At 43.3% G+C, this 16960-nt stretch overlaps 1 protein-coding gene across 2 annotated transcripts in view; it reads right to left on the reverse strand.

Moving 5' to 3' along the window:
• MSANTD1 (Myb/SANT DNA binding domain containing 1) overlaps positions 1-16960 on the reverse strand; it is a 43072-nt gene that overhangs the window by 22453 nt on the left and 3659 nt on the right. Inside the window, exon 1 of one of the 2 annotated variants that reach the window (XM_051798395.1) lies at positions 10651-10813. The exons of the other annotated variant lie outside the window; for it this stretch is intronic. The gene's annotated coding sequence lies outside the window, so the exon portion shown is untranslated. Of the gene's footprint in view, positions 1-10650; positions 10814-16960 lie in introns of those variants that run through there. 2 annotated transcript variants of the gene reach the window in all.

The following is a 16960-nucleotide window of genomic DNA, read 5'->3' on the forward strand; positions in this document are numbered from 1 at the left end:
TCTTGGAAACCAATGATATACATAACAGAGCTACTGAGTACACCTCTGTAGATTACTTTCCTCTGCAGGAGAAAGCTGTCTTCTTCACTCTCCTGCTCGCCCCAGTTCCTCCTCTGATGAGCACTGCCGTGACAAATCCAGAAGATGTTCTTATGAACACCAATCTCAGTGGGCTTGAGGATCTCACTCGTGCCTTTCCTTTCAATTCACACCTGCTCCTGAGAGCTAAGGAACATGAATTTAATGATCCTGTTGCAAATCTGTTCTTCATCTCATTTGGCTAAACACTCTACCTTTTCTTGCAATTATTATATATCAACTTGAATAATAGCTCTCACAGCTGTTCCATCTTTCACAGTGATCTCTACAGATAACAAACCCCAAACAGGGTAGAAGGTTTTATAATTTGCAGATGTGGATCTAATGAACTTTTCCTATAAATGTTATCACAGAGTTCAAACAACTCCATTAATCCTAACGCATCTGTTGACTACACTTCGGGTGATCTGTGCTAACCAACCCTGTATACAGCCTTCAGCTTTGCAAGTATGGGCTAATGCATGCCAAACAAAACTTCCTTTAGCCAGGTTTTAGGGAATGGTGTTTTCCCTTCTGTTTGCAGGGGAATAACGGCTCTAGTCAATCACTGGAGCCCAACCCACAAACTGTGAGCAATTACACTGTGGTTACAGAAGAGCATGTCCGATCCTGCTGATGAGGACTGTGGTAGAAGTCAGGCAGATGCTTCTTGGCAAATCAGAATTTATTCCATTAGGATACAAGAAATTTCTGCAACTTCTCCTAAATGTACTTCCATGTCTGAAACCCACACGGGAGCTGTCGATAGGGCTGCTGACACACAGATCACTGCCTTTTTCGATTTCAGAAATGGAAGCACATTAGCTTTGGTTCAGGAAAGTCTTGAGGCTAACTGGCAGCAAACACCCTTTCAGGCAGCACCTTGGAGCTGTGACACTAGGAGGAGGAGGTCCCCTCTGAAGGGTCATCAGATGTGTCACCCCTTGAAGGCACAGGTCCAACTCTAAAACGCATAAGTATCTCAGCAGAACATTTTGTAATGTCTTAAATACATATAACTAAAAAACCAAAACAAACAAACAAAGCTGCTTTCACCCTTCTGTGTTTGGGGCAAGCTGCTGAAAGCAAGATCGTCCAAACCAGAGACTGGTCACTGCTCCTCACAATCCTCCAGTCTGGCCCACCAGGAGTGTAACATGGGGGCAACAACAAATCTTGAAACTGGATAGTGACTGAAGAGAACGTGTTCATCCTCTGGCCATTTCAGTGCAGACATACCTTAGTGACACACCTTAGTAACTCTTCTTAAAAGGGTGTACTAGTACGTATGTGTTCATCTAAAAACAAAGCATTTGGAGTTTGCATTGCACTGGAATACTATGTTTTAAGTTTAAAAAAGCTGCATGTGTTGGGAGGCTGTCTCCTGCCCCACATTTTGCTATCCACTGGGCTAAAACACCCACTTTCTCACAGAAAATGATGGGTTTAGTGTCTCTGATTGCTGCCCACTGCAATTTGCAAAGATGGTTAAATGCAATGCAGTACAGACAGACTGGGGAATGAGATGCTGGAGAGCAGAGCTGTGGAAAGGGACCTGAGAGTCCTGGCCAATGGGAAGTTAAATATGAGTCAGCAGTGCCCTGGCAGCCAGGAGGGCCAACCCTGTCCTGGGGGGCATCAGGCAAAGCATTACCAGCTGGGCCAGGGAGGGGATTGTCCCGCTCTGCTCTGCACTGGGGCGGCCTCACCGTGAATATTGTGGCAGTTTCGGTCATTAAAATATACGAAGGATATTAAGCCATTAGAGAGTGCCCAAAAGAGGGCAACAAGGATGGTGAAGGGCCTTGAGGGGAAGCTGTGTGAGAAGCGGCTTAGGATACTTGGTCTGTTCAGCCTGGAGAAGAGGAGACTGAGGGGAGACCTCACTGAGGTCTTCAACATCCTCATGAAAGGAAGTGGAAGAGCAGGCACTGATCTCTTCACTCTTGTGACCAATGACAGGACACGAGGGAATGGTGTGAAGTTGTGTCAGGGGAGGTTTATGTTGAATATTAGGAACAGGTTCTTCATGCAGAGGTTGGTTGGGCACTGGAACAGGCTCCCCAGGGAAGTGGTCACAGCACCAAGTGAGACAGAGTTCAAGAAGCATTTGGACAATGCTCTCAGACACATGGTGTAACTCTTGGGGTGGTCCTGTGCAGAGACAGGAGCTGGTCTCGATCCTTGTGGATCTCTTCCAACTCAGGATCCTCTATGATACTGTGATTCTCTATGAGACAAGAAATACTCTGTGAGATACTTTATGGGAGAGGAAACACTCTTCCACTACTTCTGAAAATCTTGGCCAGAGAAGGTAGGCAGGGACAGGTGATCATTGAGGAGAAGTTGCCTTCTTTTCTCCTCCATTAAACCAACATGGCAGTGAAACCGTTGTGCTGAGGAGAGTGCTAGAAATGAGAAGCTCACCTTGAGGTAGGGAAGCACCTCACAGGCACTGTAGCTGGGCTTAGGAACTCCGGTAAGGTCCATGCACCATTCAGTCTGCCAGTTTCCTTGGGTGCTGGAATCATGTGGGTTTGTAAAGGCTCAGAATCTACAGGAAACCATAAGGCTGCTGTGAACACAGAGCCATGAGGTCAGTGTTGTAGAACTGTACACAGACACAGCTCATGCTGTCCTAGGACCTGGGAGGGAAGTTTAACAATACAGCAGCATTTGTAAAGGAAAGCCAAAGCTACCCAAACTGCAGGAGGTCCTATTGCAAACACAGAATGAAAAAAAAATTATTCAGGCTAAGTACAGTAGGTGTGTCGAGATACATAAAAAAAGGACGGTCTCTTTCCTCAGAGGGTCTGCAACTAAACTGGGGCATGCCACAAGGGAAACAAACAGGAGAGACCAGAAGGGACAAGTGACAGCAACACATTACTGAGCAAAAGACATGGTATGGCTGAACAGCTTTAATGGATGTCTAAAATAAATAATACCTGCAAACAAGTCCAGAGACAGAAATGGGTGCTCTGGAGGAGGCTGGCTGAGGAGAAGGCACCCTGGCTGATGTGGGGCAGAGAAGATTTTGATATGACAACACTTAGAACAAAAAGAACAAGAAAAACAAGTGTTTTCACACAAAAGCCCTGCCACAGGGCTGTCTGAATGACTGGTTTCCCTGATGGGGGAGTGGGGCACTGGGCAGCCCAGGACGGTAGTCCAGGAAGGTGCAGGTGAGCTCGAGGAAGCTGGAGGGGTTTTTTATTTAATTTTGCAAGACAACATCCTGCTTGAATTTCACTGTAATCAGAACATTTCCCAAAAGCATTTTGATCTTGCTGAACTGGCAAATTCTGACCAAAAATATCTCCTTTGCCTATTTTAGTAGTAACCATGGAAGCCAGCTTTGTACAGACATTCAGTTGGAGAGAGGATGGCAAGAGACAGTGAGGTGAATGCAGACAAGCTGGGAAATGAGGCTTCAGCAGTTTTTGTGGTCAGATCAGGAAGCATTAGCAAACAAGGGAGAGAGCTGGAATTTTGTGGGGTTTTAGAAGAAGGAGCTCATGGACTGCAGGGAACCCAAAGAATTCACTGCTTGGAGAAACCAGGTATGGACTGGTATATTGATATTGATTAGATTAAAATTTACAATACTAAGAATTTTCTTTAAATTACTTTGTATTTTTTTAAGTTTAGCAGAAACACAGACACTCATGCTACAGACCCTAGTTTAGCATATTGAGGAGGGGAAAAAAATCCCTTGTGTCCAGAAGGTACAAATAATCACTGCCCAAACGTCTGACACTTACAATACATGCAGGCAGGATGCCAAATTGGATGGACTTTTAATCACACATGTTCCTAAATTTTCAAGCATACAGGGAGAGACGGGCAATATTCTCAAAAATTTAGTTATATAATGTTGAAAGCAAAAGACATCAGTCCTACATGTGTCATACTCCCAGTTCAATTTAGAGCAAACAGAGAATTTCTGAGATTTCCTTACTCTTAAGAAAACATTTGAGGATCCTTAGCATGCAAAACAACCCATAGTATCAGACATACTCCTTTTCTGGCAAGGAAGCAACAAACCATATTACAATGAAAATCACTGAGTTCCCAATGAATGGTTTCACAAATTCCACTTGAAAGAAATTATTTTGGCCCTGCTTACTTACAGGGGTTAGTCAATAAGTCCTCCTGCCCATGTTTGGTTTTTTAGCACGTTTTAGCAAGCTACTTGCTGAAGTGTCTAATTCATTAAAAACTGCTCCTAAAATGCTATGAAAATATTGCTCTTTCAGAAGAAAATTCCTCTAGAGAACCTGTTCCAAGCAGTTCACTTTAGACATAAACCGTGAGTTAATCCGGTTTGGATTTGAGTTGTATCACAAAAGAAGAAAAATAATCCCTGTTGTGCAGGAGTCTGCCCTGTGCCTCGTGCCGAGTGACGTTCCCATGACTCAGCAGGGCAGGAGAAAAAAGCCGTGTCACGAAAAACCAGATGACAGCAGCTGGTTTGAGCGCAGTGCTGTACACAGCATCGCTTCTCCCCCAGCAGGAATTAATGCTGCTGGTGTCACCCCTTCCCAGCAGCAGCATAAAAGGTAGTGATATTTAAATAAATGCTTGGAGGAGGTTATCGATTCATTGATCCATTAGCGAGAAGCCATTCCCCAGATTCCAACAGAGGAGAGGGAGCCAAGCGCAGGGAGCTTGGCACTGGTGCAGCACTCCAGCTAAATGAGTTTCTGCAGCGCTGTGGTAACAGGCATTAGAGTTGTGTTGAATAAATGGGTTCTAGCTTGCTGTTCTTCCAGAAAGAAGAGCGGTGTGGGCCCTTTTCCAGCAACCTCAGAGAAACTGCAGCGCAAATTGCTGGCAGTTCCCTGCCAGAAGCCCAGCCTCGCTGCTCAGAGTTTGCTACTGGCTTGGCAGCCTTCTGCATCCACCTCGCAGCTGTTTGCATCCCCACACTGTCTCTCCCTGGCTTCCTGCCAAGGCTGGCAATGGATGTGGGGAGGCTGGACCAGCCCCTTGCCCTGAACCCACAGCCACACTCCAGGTGAGCCCAGCAGCTCCCGGGGAACACCTCGCACAGGCTCATCTCAGCGGGGGACAGTGATGGAACCAAGTCCTGCTGCTCTGCAGTTTAATCAGCCACAGGTTTTGAAAATAAAAAGCATTAAAATTCAAAGATGTCTGCCAAGTCAAGAAAGGCAGGAACTTCGACTGTCCTGCACTTCTGCTTGGAAACCCCACACTTCCCTCAGCTGCAGCCCTTTCCCCCCCGCAGGGGTTCACTCAGCTCTCCAGCCCCTTGGAGGATAATTTAAAGATTTTAAAAAATATATTTCAGATAAAATATTTAGGGCACAGGAGATTTTCGTATCAGTTCATAAAAGATTTAAATACTAAAATGTAAATGGTGTTTTGGGTATTACTGCGAGGCAGCCTCAGGAATGGAAATTCAAGAAAAGCATTGCAACCTATAAAGTTCAGACGATACTTGTAAAAGCCTGCCTGATCTGAGAGCTGCCAAAAAGGTCAGTAAAACCAAACTCACCAGTATCCTCATGCTGTGATAGCCAAAGACCTTATCTACTTAAGTGGTTGCTAATGGAAGTTAAGACCATACAAGAGGCAGATGCCATTTCTGGGACAGGCTGCCAACAACGTCACCCATCCCACAGCATTCGTGTCTTTACAAGGGAAGCATAGACAGCTTCCAAGGAACTGAACTAGCAGTATCACACAGCACTTTACTCCAATGCCATGCTCAAAGTGTTTCAGGGAGCTACTGATGGGGCTCAAGAAGTCCTGTGTGGTCTGTGTTTGCAAATCCTTCCCCCAAAAGGATGGCTCCTGCCTTTGTGCAGATGATCAAAATTCTACAGCTACCAGGACACTGAGTAGCAGCTCCAAGACAAACACAGTATTGGGAACTTATGCATTAGCTCTCACATCTTGTGATAAGCAGGAGGACCTATCTCAACACAGAAATGTTTATTGCAATATGCATGTAACATTGCCCCTTTTGACACAGTGGTTTGTGGTATTCGGGGTCTTGTGATCCCTCTTGTTTTAAGGATGCACAGTCTTGTTCCATGGACATCCCATGGACATCCAGGAGGAGTCATCTACCACATCCAAGTGTGTCTCTCTAACCAGCCTTCTCCCTTGGGATTCAACATCTTTCACTGCCTTTACCATAAGCCTGTACTGCAATTGATGTTATGTTTGTCATTGACTCCTGGCTTCTTCCAGCTGTTTTCCCCCTCCCATTGTCTCTCTGCTGTTTATCAGACACAATTCTGCTCCAAGCACTCTGCAGGCACCAGGGTTCAGTTTATATTTCAGCCTTAGTGTGCTGCTCTGATCCAGGTATTATCTCCTATTGTTTCAGCTATCACTAAACCAAGGAGTGTGTATGTGTTTCCTCTCTTCACTACAGTGCAAAGCTGCCAGCAAACCTATCAGCCCACAGACCAAAGAAACTTTTTCTAGCTGCCACACTCAGGAGTAGCATTCTGACAAGCCTGAGGAAGCCGATCCGCCCCCTTTCATAAGTTCTTCTGAACTAATTGATGCCCACAAACCACTTTCAGATGCAAACGTCTCCAGGTCCAAGACCAGGTGTCCAAAACCACCAGAGATTTTTAAATCCTGCCTGGCGCTTTCCATTCAGTGTGGCATTCAGTGTTGTAAACCAGAGGACATGCCTCAAGTAAGTGTAGGTCTGCGCAGGGAAAAGCGGCATCATTTGCTTCCTTATAAATGCCACTGCAGTGTGGTTACTCATAGAATCATAGAACATCTCAAGTGGGAAAGGACTCATCAGGATCTTCAAGTTCAACTCCCTGCTGCTCACAGGAGTACTGAAACCACGTAACTAAGAGCGTTGTCCAGACACTCTTCGGACTCTGACAGGCTTAATGCTGTGACCACTTCCCTGGGAGCCTGCTCCAGTGACTGACCACCCTCTCAGAGAAGAATCTCTTTCTAATGTGCAACCTGAACTTCCCCCGATGCAGATCTGGATGTAAGCAAAGCTAATACTACCAAAAGGAGTGACAGGGTACCTGCCACCATCCATTTCTCAGCTGAGTCAATCACGCAAATGCAATCAACAAGATTACTTTAAATTATGGATTAACTGGCCTCAGTTCGCCTGTGGCAGATTAGCAAACACTCAAATGACTCTTTTTTGGCAGAAAAGCTGCCTCCAGTAGGTCAGCAAAGATTATTCTGAATAGTAACAAAACTGAGGAGCTAACAGACTGGATTTTCAGTACTGCAGAACCTACCTACTTCCAGCCAAACTCCACAGGGTGTGAGGCATATGCAGCTTAAATAAGAAACCTAACCCAGATGTTTGAGGAGGGAGTGCAGACCTGAAGTGTATGGAACCTAAAACCACACAGATGAAGGAGATATCCAGCATGAAGATGCCTGTACAGACAAGTTGTCTGAAGGGAGTCTGTGGCAGATGTGACTGGCAGTGGGAATTCTTATTCTGTTCATCCCTTAACATTCAGTTGACAGATTTCTCCATAGCCAGAAGGAGCACTTCTGAATCCCCACGTTCTAAGCAAGTCTTCAACTGCTCAGAAGGCTGGGATTCTTTAGTTATAAAAAACAGCTTTAATGACTGTAGAATCAGAGACCTAAACAATGAGACAAGGAACTACCATCTGACTACAAAGAAACAAGAATAAACAATTTACAGAAAACCAAGCCATTTCACAGCACAGTGTCTCTCCTTTTAATAAAAGTGGCCGATGTTTTCCATTGTTTGTGCAAACAGAAGGCAATGGTGCGTTTCCCAGGGGAGGTGCTCTTGTGCAACTGTTTATTAGAGGCAATCAGTCAACTCCAAAGGACTTAAAAATTCAGTCCTCTTCTCCCCCACCTCAATCACATTATGGTAAAAACTGCTTTGACTGGCTTTAGCTCCTATTTTGCTGTGGATTTTAAGGAGCTCACCAGCCTGATCCACAAACCTTCCCAACCAAGGGCAAAACAAGTCTGACTGCTTCTTGTCAACATCTCACCAGCCATATAGATGAAAATATCCCCCATGTTGTCTTTAATGCCTGGCAGCAATATCCCAGTGGCTGAAGCCGCTCAAGCAGACCAAAAATGCATCACAGGCAGCAGTCTAAAATATTCAATGCTGGCATCATGGTTTTCTCCATTTGCAGCCTCTTTCCTCTCTGCATACTGTGCTTCATGGTAACTGGACAGGCAGATTATACTAAAGCTCATGCCCACCTTGTCAAATGATTTCTCATCAAGTCTCAGCGGGAACTAATTGAAGATTAAACTAATCATTCCATGAGGCCTCTTATGCAGTGTTTTATCACTTTTTGTGAATACATTAAAGAAAACTTCAGTGAAGTGCTGATGTGGCAGGACCACTGAACACACAAGCTGGAGTGACTGGACAACCCGACACACATCTGAGAAATGAGAACTTTGGATATCCTCAATAAACGGGACAAGACAAACCCTTATGCATGTCTTCTGGCTGTACAAACCAGCCCAGCAAAATGGTAATAGTGTTTTCCAAAATATCATCCTGCCTTTTCTGAAAACAAAGGAGCAAGTCTGACAAGAGCTGCTTGATGTTACATGAAATACTCCCAAGGAACTCTCTGATCTTCTCTATCTCCTGAAATCTGGAGAATACCACAGCCAGGCACTCTAACTTGTGTTGATCCCTGCTTTAACCTGCTTCCACAATAGCCAAATTCTTTCATCAGCCAATCTGTAGCTCCATCCATGACCTCTGATCCGCACAGCACCTCTCTGGGTATTGTACACAGCTATCAGATAACCACAAGTGACATCCAGGCTTCCTCCAGCCTCTGGGTAAAAGCTGTAAAGAGGGGTCAGGGCAGACCCCCAGATGAAAAAATTAATGTAGTTTTTCTGCAGTGCCTTGCAGGGTTAAAGGAGCCATTTAACCAGAGATGAAAGCTGAAAGATAGGTCCAAAAAGCTTTTTTGTTTTGAAGCAACAGAAAACACCCCCTGGAATGGCAGAACCTGACACTATACTCAGTAATAAAAATCAAGATCCCAAAGGCAGGATCAGACATATTCTTACTAGTGTTTGCTTTGACAGAAATTTGCATTTTCAAGGCTCTTCTGCTGTAATGGCAAAAGAGAACTCCAAATACTGGTCACCACAGCTATTGGGAATATTTCAAGAGTATTGTATACATCTCATTATTGTGCTACTCTGTCTCCCTTGTTTTTATCTTACAAATAAGAACTCCTTCAGGCAGGCATCATATGCAAGTTCCCATCTAAGCATTTAAAATATTACAAGTGGTGTGAGTTATCAGTCAAAGTTTCTGGAATCACTCTCACTTTTAAGATAATTCAGATGCTTCTCACTACTTTCAACATGCGAGTATATGGGAAAGCAAGATTAGCTTTGGTTTAGACTATTAACGTAATATGATTGCAGTGCACTCAGAAATGGTAAAAAATCAACTCTCTTTCATTCCCAATTGCTCAATTCAGTATGAAACCACAGTAAAACAGTAAGCAAATCTTGTGAATAAGGCTTTCATTTACATTTGACAGAGAGCCAACATCTGTGTTGCTATTTTATTTATACACACAGACACATATATATACACACATACACACTTTTTATACTTTTATATAAATACACACGCACACTATTTTACCTGGTTGCTTTCTAACAGTAACTATTTCAATATAAGTTTTTGAAGAGGAGAGGAAGGGTCTGCTGAAGGAAGATTGGGTCATGGCCTCACCGCAGAGCCCAGACAAAGGGTTCAACATGCACATTAACCCTCATAAAGTGGAAAAGCATTGTATTTTCTCTCCAAAAATTCAGAAAGCATTGCCTGTCCTTACAGACTGTGCACCATCTCAGGACAAATCCCAGACTGCTAAAAATCAAAACCACGCTTGGATGCCACAAGTTGTTCTTCTGTGTCCTGTAATTTTGTATAAGGATCACCAAAAAGAAAAATCATTTTGTCCATCTTTAAGGAAGGACAAAATTCTCATTAGAGAATTTTGCACATAAAAGCTTGAGGAGATGGTAAGTCCAATACTGAGCTGCAAGAAAGCATGTCCCCAGTGAGATACGAAAAATTGTTGCACTCTCAAAACCATGGAAAAAAAATGTTAAAAGTTAACACATTTTAAAATATACCCCTCCAGCTTACTGGCTAATATCTCTGACATGGTCTGGTGGCACAGCACCCTCAGAGCCAGTGCATCAGAAGGAACCAAATGAGTTCAAGGACAAAGAACCAACCCTATGAAAACCCGTGTCAGTGATCAACACAGAGAGAGATGTTACAGCACAGACTCCTCTGTCCACAAGGAACAAACCTGTGAAATCACTGCCTACAAGGGACTGAAACAGTGACCAACTTGGCCTCCTCTGGCCAAAGAGAAGACAACAAAGCACCTTCTCCACACTCAGAAACTGCAGCCTGAACCACTTGGCTCCATTCCCTTCCCTGACTTTTCAGAGGCGGAGCAGAAGGAAAGCACAGTCTCAGTGCACAAACCCACACCTTTGTATCTTCAAGGGTTTTATAGCGTGGAAGAAAAAGTTCAGTACCTGCTGTCCTAGGAACAGAAGATCCTCCATGAGCCTTAAAGTCAAAGCAGGACTCCTCACAGCAGATCACGGACCCAGAGCAGAACTTCGCATCTGGGGAGAGAGAGTTTGGCAGAACAAGGCACCGTGTGGGGAGGGGAGTGAGGAGACATTTCGTACCAGTCAAGGAGGAAGGTCAGCTGTGGTTAGCCAGGGTTATCTTGCAAAGGTCTAGAGAGCTAGGTTTGATTTAGTTTTTAAAGTCTAGCCTTTCAAACAGCACTGACAAATGTATTCCCCATGCTATATAGCCCCATCATAAATAACTTGAATCAGCCCACAGGCCTTCAATAACCTCATTCCCGTGTGCTGAAAGCTGCTCATTTTAAGCATAAAGAATATGACACACATCCTCATCTGCACATCTTACCATGGCCAGCAAAAGGTGTCTCTTTAAAAGACATTCCAGCCTCACCCAGTGCACCAGCAGGCATAATTTTTCCTGACTTTTCTGTCATCTGCCCAACTTCTTCATTAGGAAGTTAATACTCAGTGCTCAGCCCGCTGTCCTTCAGAGGATTGCAAACCCTTTTTTAAAATATGGTGGGTCCTGAAGGTATTGTTATCTCTATTTTACAGAAGAAGAAGCCAGAGAAAAGCAAGGGGCAAAATTTCTAAAGCTTCTAAATGACTGTGAAACTGCAGTAATTTTCAGAAGAGAATTGGACACTCCAGAGCTGAAGTCAACCTTGCACGTCCTTCAGTCACATCTCACAATGAAACACACTCTCAATTCACTTTGGGCAAGGTCCTCAAAGCCACATGGATACCTGAAGAGAATCACAACAGGAAACAATTTCCAACTCTAAACACAGAGCTAAATCAGCCATGACTTCTCCCCTCCTCCAACCTGACAGTCTGCAGGAACCCATTTTTTCACCAAAAGAAGGTAACTGGATACCTCAAGTTTTTCTTCCTCCATGCTGAGATCCAAATATTTTGGCCAAGCTGAACCTCTTAGCGCTTATGCCCAGGAAGCCCACTTGGGATTGGGAGGTCGTGAACACAGCTAATGCTCCTCAACGTGGCTCTGGTGTCAGTATGAGGGAGCAGCTGCTCCAACTTTCATTTAAAGACGTGGCTGGAGGAAGAAGGTGTGGTTTGGGGTGGCACCAAAATAGCACCTGCTGCCAGGACAAGGTGGTTGCAACCTCTCCCTGTGGATAGAAGCACTGGGTTTGGACTCTGCCTCCAGGGCTGGTTTTGATTTTTATCCAAAGATGTTTTAATGCAAATTACACAGTAATCAGCCTTAGGAATGCCGCCAGATACCTGCTCCCCACCTCTCTTTAGGTAGGCCACAATCAGGCTCCCACTTGCTTCTCCTCTCCGGCTCTGCGAATCCTTCTCCGCACCATGGCACAACTTCAATAGAATGGGCTGAGAGGTTGCCTACAGCCTGGGAAGGGACAGGTGGATTTGAATATCCCTTGGGAGAAGGAGGACCCAAACCCAAGTTCGACCACTTCTGAGATGAGCATTAAAACCATTGAGTTATTATATGAAAACCACCACACCAATCATTTGTATCTTAAGCAGCAAGTGCAGGGCTGTGAGCTGAGACCTCGGCAACAGGGGCAGGTTTGACTCACCGGGCCAGGTTTGGAGCTTGCAGAGTGTGGGAGCTGCTTGTGGGATGTGGCGTGAGAGCTGGCTGGGGATGTGGGGGGGAAAAGGGTCTCCAGGAGTCTGAGCAGATACCAGGACAAGTACTGGGGAGGGAACCAGATCCTGCAAACAAGTCCTCTTGAAATCACCAGAGGCACATCTGGTCCCAGCATTTGAAGTCCTAACCTTACTTTAGGGTTAAAATGTCAAACTAAAATCTCTTTTATCACCACCAAAGTGCTTTTACCTTGCATTTTTAAGTGTTTGTTTAAGCTGAGGTTAAAAACAGTCTGGGCTTCTTGACTCCTTTTCCAGATCATAAAACTCTCTGAAGTACAAAAGAGTATAGAATGTTTCTATAGTTTGACTAACAGTTGTGTGCCTAGTTAGCTTCCTGCACCTTCTTCATCCTCGACCTAAAAGAGTTTACCTGCAAAAATTTAACTAAAAGCATTTCTTAAAGGAATTTTTAGAGTAGCTGTTAGCCAGTGTGTTTTTATCACAACCCAACTCAATAAAGTAACAGCTAGCTCTACATTTAATTGTTAGGAAAAAGTCTGTAATTAAAGAGCAAGTCTATGCATGTGTTTTTAAATACTGTGAGCCTCATTTTCTTCAAATTTGTTGTTTCTTCCAATTCTTTAAATATGCATTTGAAAGAAGTAGAGGGGCAGGTAGCACTCTTTGGAAGTGGCAAATAGGTCTTTTGAGAAAATAAGTACATTTTAATCTCACTGAAACATACTTAAACATAAAAATAGGAGGTAAGAGGTAGAAAAGTTGCACTTCTTGACAAAACAGAGGATGTATCCCCCTAAATAGGGACAGATGAATAGCCTGAGTAAATGGAAATATTTGCAATTCATTTTAGACATCTAGCAAGATGTGTGCCAGAGCTCTAGAATTTGTTTCAGGCCCTTTCAGAAACAAAGTCTGACACAAGATTTTGATTTAAATTTCACTCATCCTACTGCCACAGTCATTAGCTTATTCAACAGCATTAAAAGTGAACAGCAAGTGCCCCTAGAAACCTCCTCCCACAGAATAAGAAAGCGAGAGGTAAAATTCTGCATCATTCCACGCTGATGATTTTTTTAGACGGAATTTCCCACTCACCTTAACAAGGTGATAATTAAAAAATCTCTGCCAAGGAACACAACCTCCTCACTGGACCCCCGCAGCTCTGAACACACCTGCTGCTGGAATTTGATGTCCTGTATCTAGAGCATCAGAAAGTGTTTGGGAGACTTATTTAGGAACAAGTATACAGTTGCACAGAGATTAAATTCCTTGGAGTTCTTTTTCTTCTTTTTTTTTTTTTAATTATTCTAAGGAAAAACAAGAGAGGATCCTGCAGTTTGAACATAAGGACACAAACATGGCTTGTCATCCTTCCAGCCAAGCACCTGATGGCTACAGAAGAAACAACACACAGTTGTGTCTCTGCTGACTTGCTACAGCTGTTCTTTTCAGGTTTTGCAATGGTATGGGAGTATTACAAATCTAATATTGCTTTTGGTACATGGAGAGCAATGCTGGCCAATCCTGCTTGCACTATCCCATTATTCAATTAAATATCCAAAATTAAAATATACCACATGCCAATACAGAGCACAGTCTTACCAGCCCTAAATCAGAGTCAGGTTTATGCTTTTGTGGCCTCTCTAAATATGCTCAACTTGAATGAGCTGTACCCTCTGCCTGTTTGAGAATGACTGGCCACTTTCATTTTGCAGGATGGATCCACACCCCTTATGGCTTAGGCTTATTTTTTCTGAGCTCAGGCTTATTTTTTTCCCCCACAGAACACTCAGGTGCAGATCAGAGCATGGCTGATATCCACACTAGTTGCTGTACTGTCAGTGTATGTTCTGTACCACAAAGAAAGAGAATCCAGACTGCAGAAAAACCTACTGCACACACCATCACCTTCCTCTGAATCTCATATGAGCAATGACTTTGCACCCACAGGAGACCAACTGTGTCACTCTTCCAGCATGGGCTGCCATCCAAACCCATAGCTGGTACTACCACACACACCCTCCCTTATTCAGTGGCAAGCAAGCTCTTACTGTCCTGTATCCTTCCTCCTCTTTCAGATCTCAGTCAAGACTTTTCACCCCTGGCACTGAATCATCTATTTTACTACCTTTAACCCCCCTCAATTTGGCATAATTTGTTTTCCCAGACCCACCACTGTGATTTTCCCAAAAAAATGAAGGAAGCAAAGATCACATAAGAAAATCCTACATACCTTCATGGTACTGTATAGCTCTCCTACAACACTCACTAGTCTGTGCCTTCATGCCAGCCTACAACATCTTCAAACCCTTGAGCCCCATCTCTTGGGCAGAGATTCTTGGTGAGACAGACATTCACTTCAGCAGTGAGAGCTTCAGCAATGAAACAGTCACTTCTGTGGTTGCAAAATACAGCCAAAATCTGAAAAAAATATCCCCTCCAGTTCACACTTTTGTCTAGATCAGTCACCAAAGATGCTCCACATAAAGCTAGAGACTGGATGCTGGTGCAGAGCTCAATAGCCCTAAGAAGCAGAAACTCCCAATTAATGCTAAAAAAGAGCTTCTAGTCAGATTTAAGCTATGTCCCTAGACAAAAAGAGGTTCATCAGGAGAGTGGTCCAGCCTCTGAAACAAATGCATCAAATTCCAAATGTCATTGGATTTGATCCAAATGGATGCCTTTCCTGGGCCTGGTGCTAATAAACCTGCATGCTTCAAACAAGAAGCAGCACCACAATTGCAAATGTCTTTTCCAGGGACCAGGGCAGTACCTCACCTCTTCTCTTCTGACATTTTCCTAGTCTCACAGTCAGAGACTGGCCAGAGCCCTCCCAGTTCCAGTGAGAGAACCGTGTCTGGGATGTGTGTATTATAGTAGTACAGATGTAAAATGGTTAAGTGGATCACTGAAGGCATCCACCACTGCTTTGTGATGCATTTGAAGAACTTTAAAAGCAAGCAAATAAAGCACATCAAGCAATGTAAATGAAGAATTATTTTTTTCCCTTCTTAGATTACATAAAAGATTTTGACCCATTTAAAATAGACATCCTCAATTAAAATTATATCTAGCTACAATGAGGTAGCAGTCTTGTTATGACTGAGTCATTGTTGCACAGACTTGACACATACTATGGAAAAAAGGGGGCTCTTTGGTATGGAATGGTTTCTCAAATAAAGTTATTCTGTAAAGAAAACTAATATAAGAAAAGCAAAGAGCCCCTTTAATTAATAGCTATATGAGGGATTTTTTTCAGCCTAGTTATTCTGCAACAGAACTTAATCATGAAATCCTCTCTCCCAATGATTATCTCATCTCTCTGAACAATACAAGCAAAAAATTGCTGTGTACCTTCCTCCCTCTAATGAGGACTATGGGAAACAGCAGAGACATCAGACACTTTACATGCTTACCTCTCCCCATATGTCCCACAGATGCCAAACCCCTCAAAAATTTCCCTTCCCTGATGTCAAAACAAATACGAAAAAGGATTTTCACAAACATAAAAGAGACAGGGAAGGGAAAATTGGGCAGCTTTTCAGGTGGATATGACAGGTAATTCAGATGTGACCCAAAAAATGAATAAAAAAATTAGTTTTAGAATCTAGCTCAGTTTTCAGGATGAATGACACTGCTGAACAAGGGGAGGAAGACACAATAGGTGCTGTAACAAGAGTAGGACAGCTGTCTACTGACATGTAGGCAGAGCTGAAAAAGCTTAATGCATTCAAAGCAGAGACCAGAGAATTCACTGGCAGCATTTGAGAAAAAAGCTGTGTGCTGTGGTGCCAGCAGTAGTGGAGGTCTGGTCATGGCAACCCCAGGGGTCCTTCCCAAGCCCATGTTTAAATCTCTTGGCACAGAAACCCTTCTGTACCTATGAGCATTCTTGCAGCTTTTCTGTGTACTACTTCTACTCCTACAGTATTCAAGATACAGTTATCACACTTGGGCACATTGTGGATTTACACACAAACCTCAAACCTTCTTTTTTATTTTAAGCTTTCTTTAAAGTCTTTTTCATCCTATTTATCTTCTTGATCACTACTAAGGATTGAGCTGATATTTTCCAAGAGTTACTCACAATGGCACCAAGGTATTTTCCTGAATGGTTACATCTCTGTGCATGCATGGGTACAGTTCTTTTCTCTTTATGCATTACTTTGCAGATGTCTAGATAAGGTGAGAAAATGGAGAATATTCACAGTCAGTTCTAGTTTTAACTACCTTGAAAATTTCTTATGATAAGTTTGTCCACTCTCTTTTTTTCCCCCTAAAGCATTAATAGGTAATTTAACAGTAGAGATACCAACAGAGATTCTTGCAGCCTGGTGACTTCCTGCAATTGGAAAAAGGATGACTCAATCTCTAGCCTCTATTTTATTACCTTTAACTAATTAGAACCATAACCAGTTCAAAACTACAGGAAGACACTCCCTTTTATTTCTGAACTATTTAGGGAGTTTGTTGACTATTGGTAAGGGACCCTGGAAGTCCAGCTATACCTTATCAACTGAATCATCTCTGCCCAAGGGCTACTAGGCTTCAAAGTACACAGATTTATGACAGCTTCCTTCTACAAAATTAATTTTGACATTTACCCAACATATCATATTTACAAGTCTTCATTTTAGTTTCC

The sequence above is a fragment of the Manacus candei genome, unplaced genomic scaffold (genome assembly GCF_025592945.1).
Source record: "Manacus candei isolate 608988 ecotype Guabito, Panama unplaced genomic scaffold, ASM2559294v1 h1tg000048l, whole genome shotgun sequence".
Lineage (NCBI taxonomy): Eukaryota > Metazoa > Chordata > Aves > Passeriformes > Pipridae > Manacus > Manacus candei.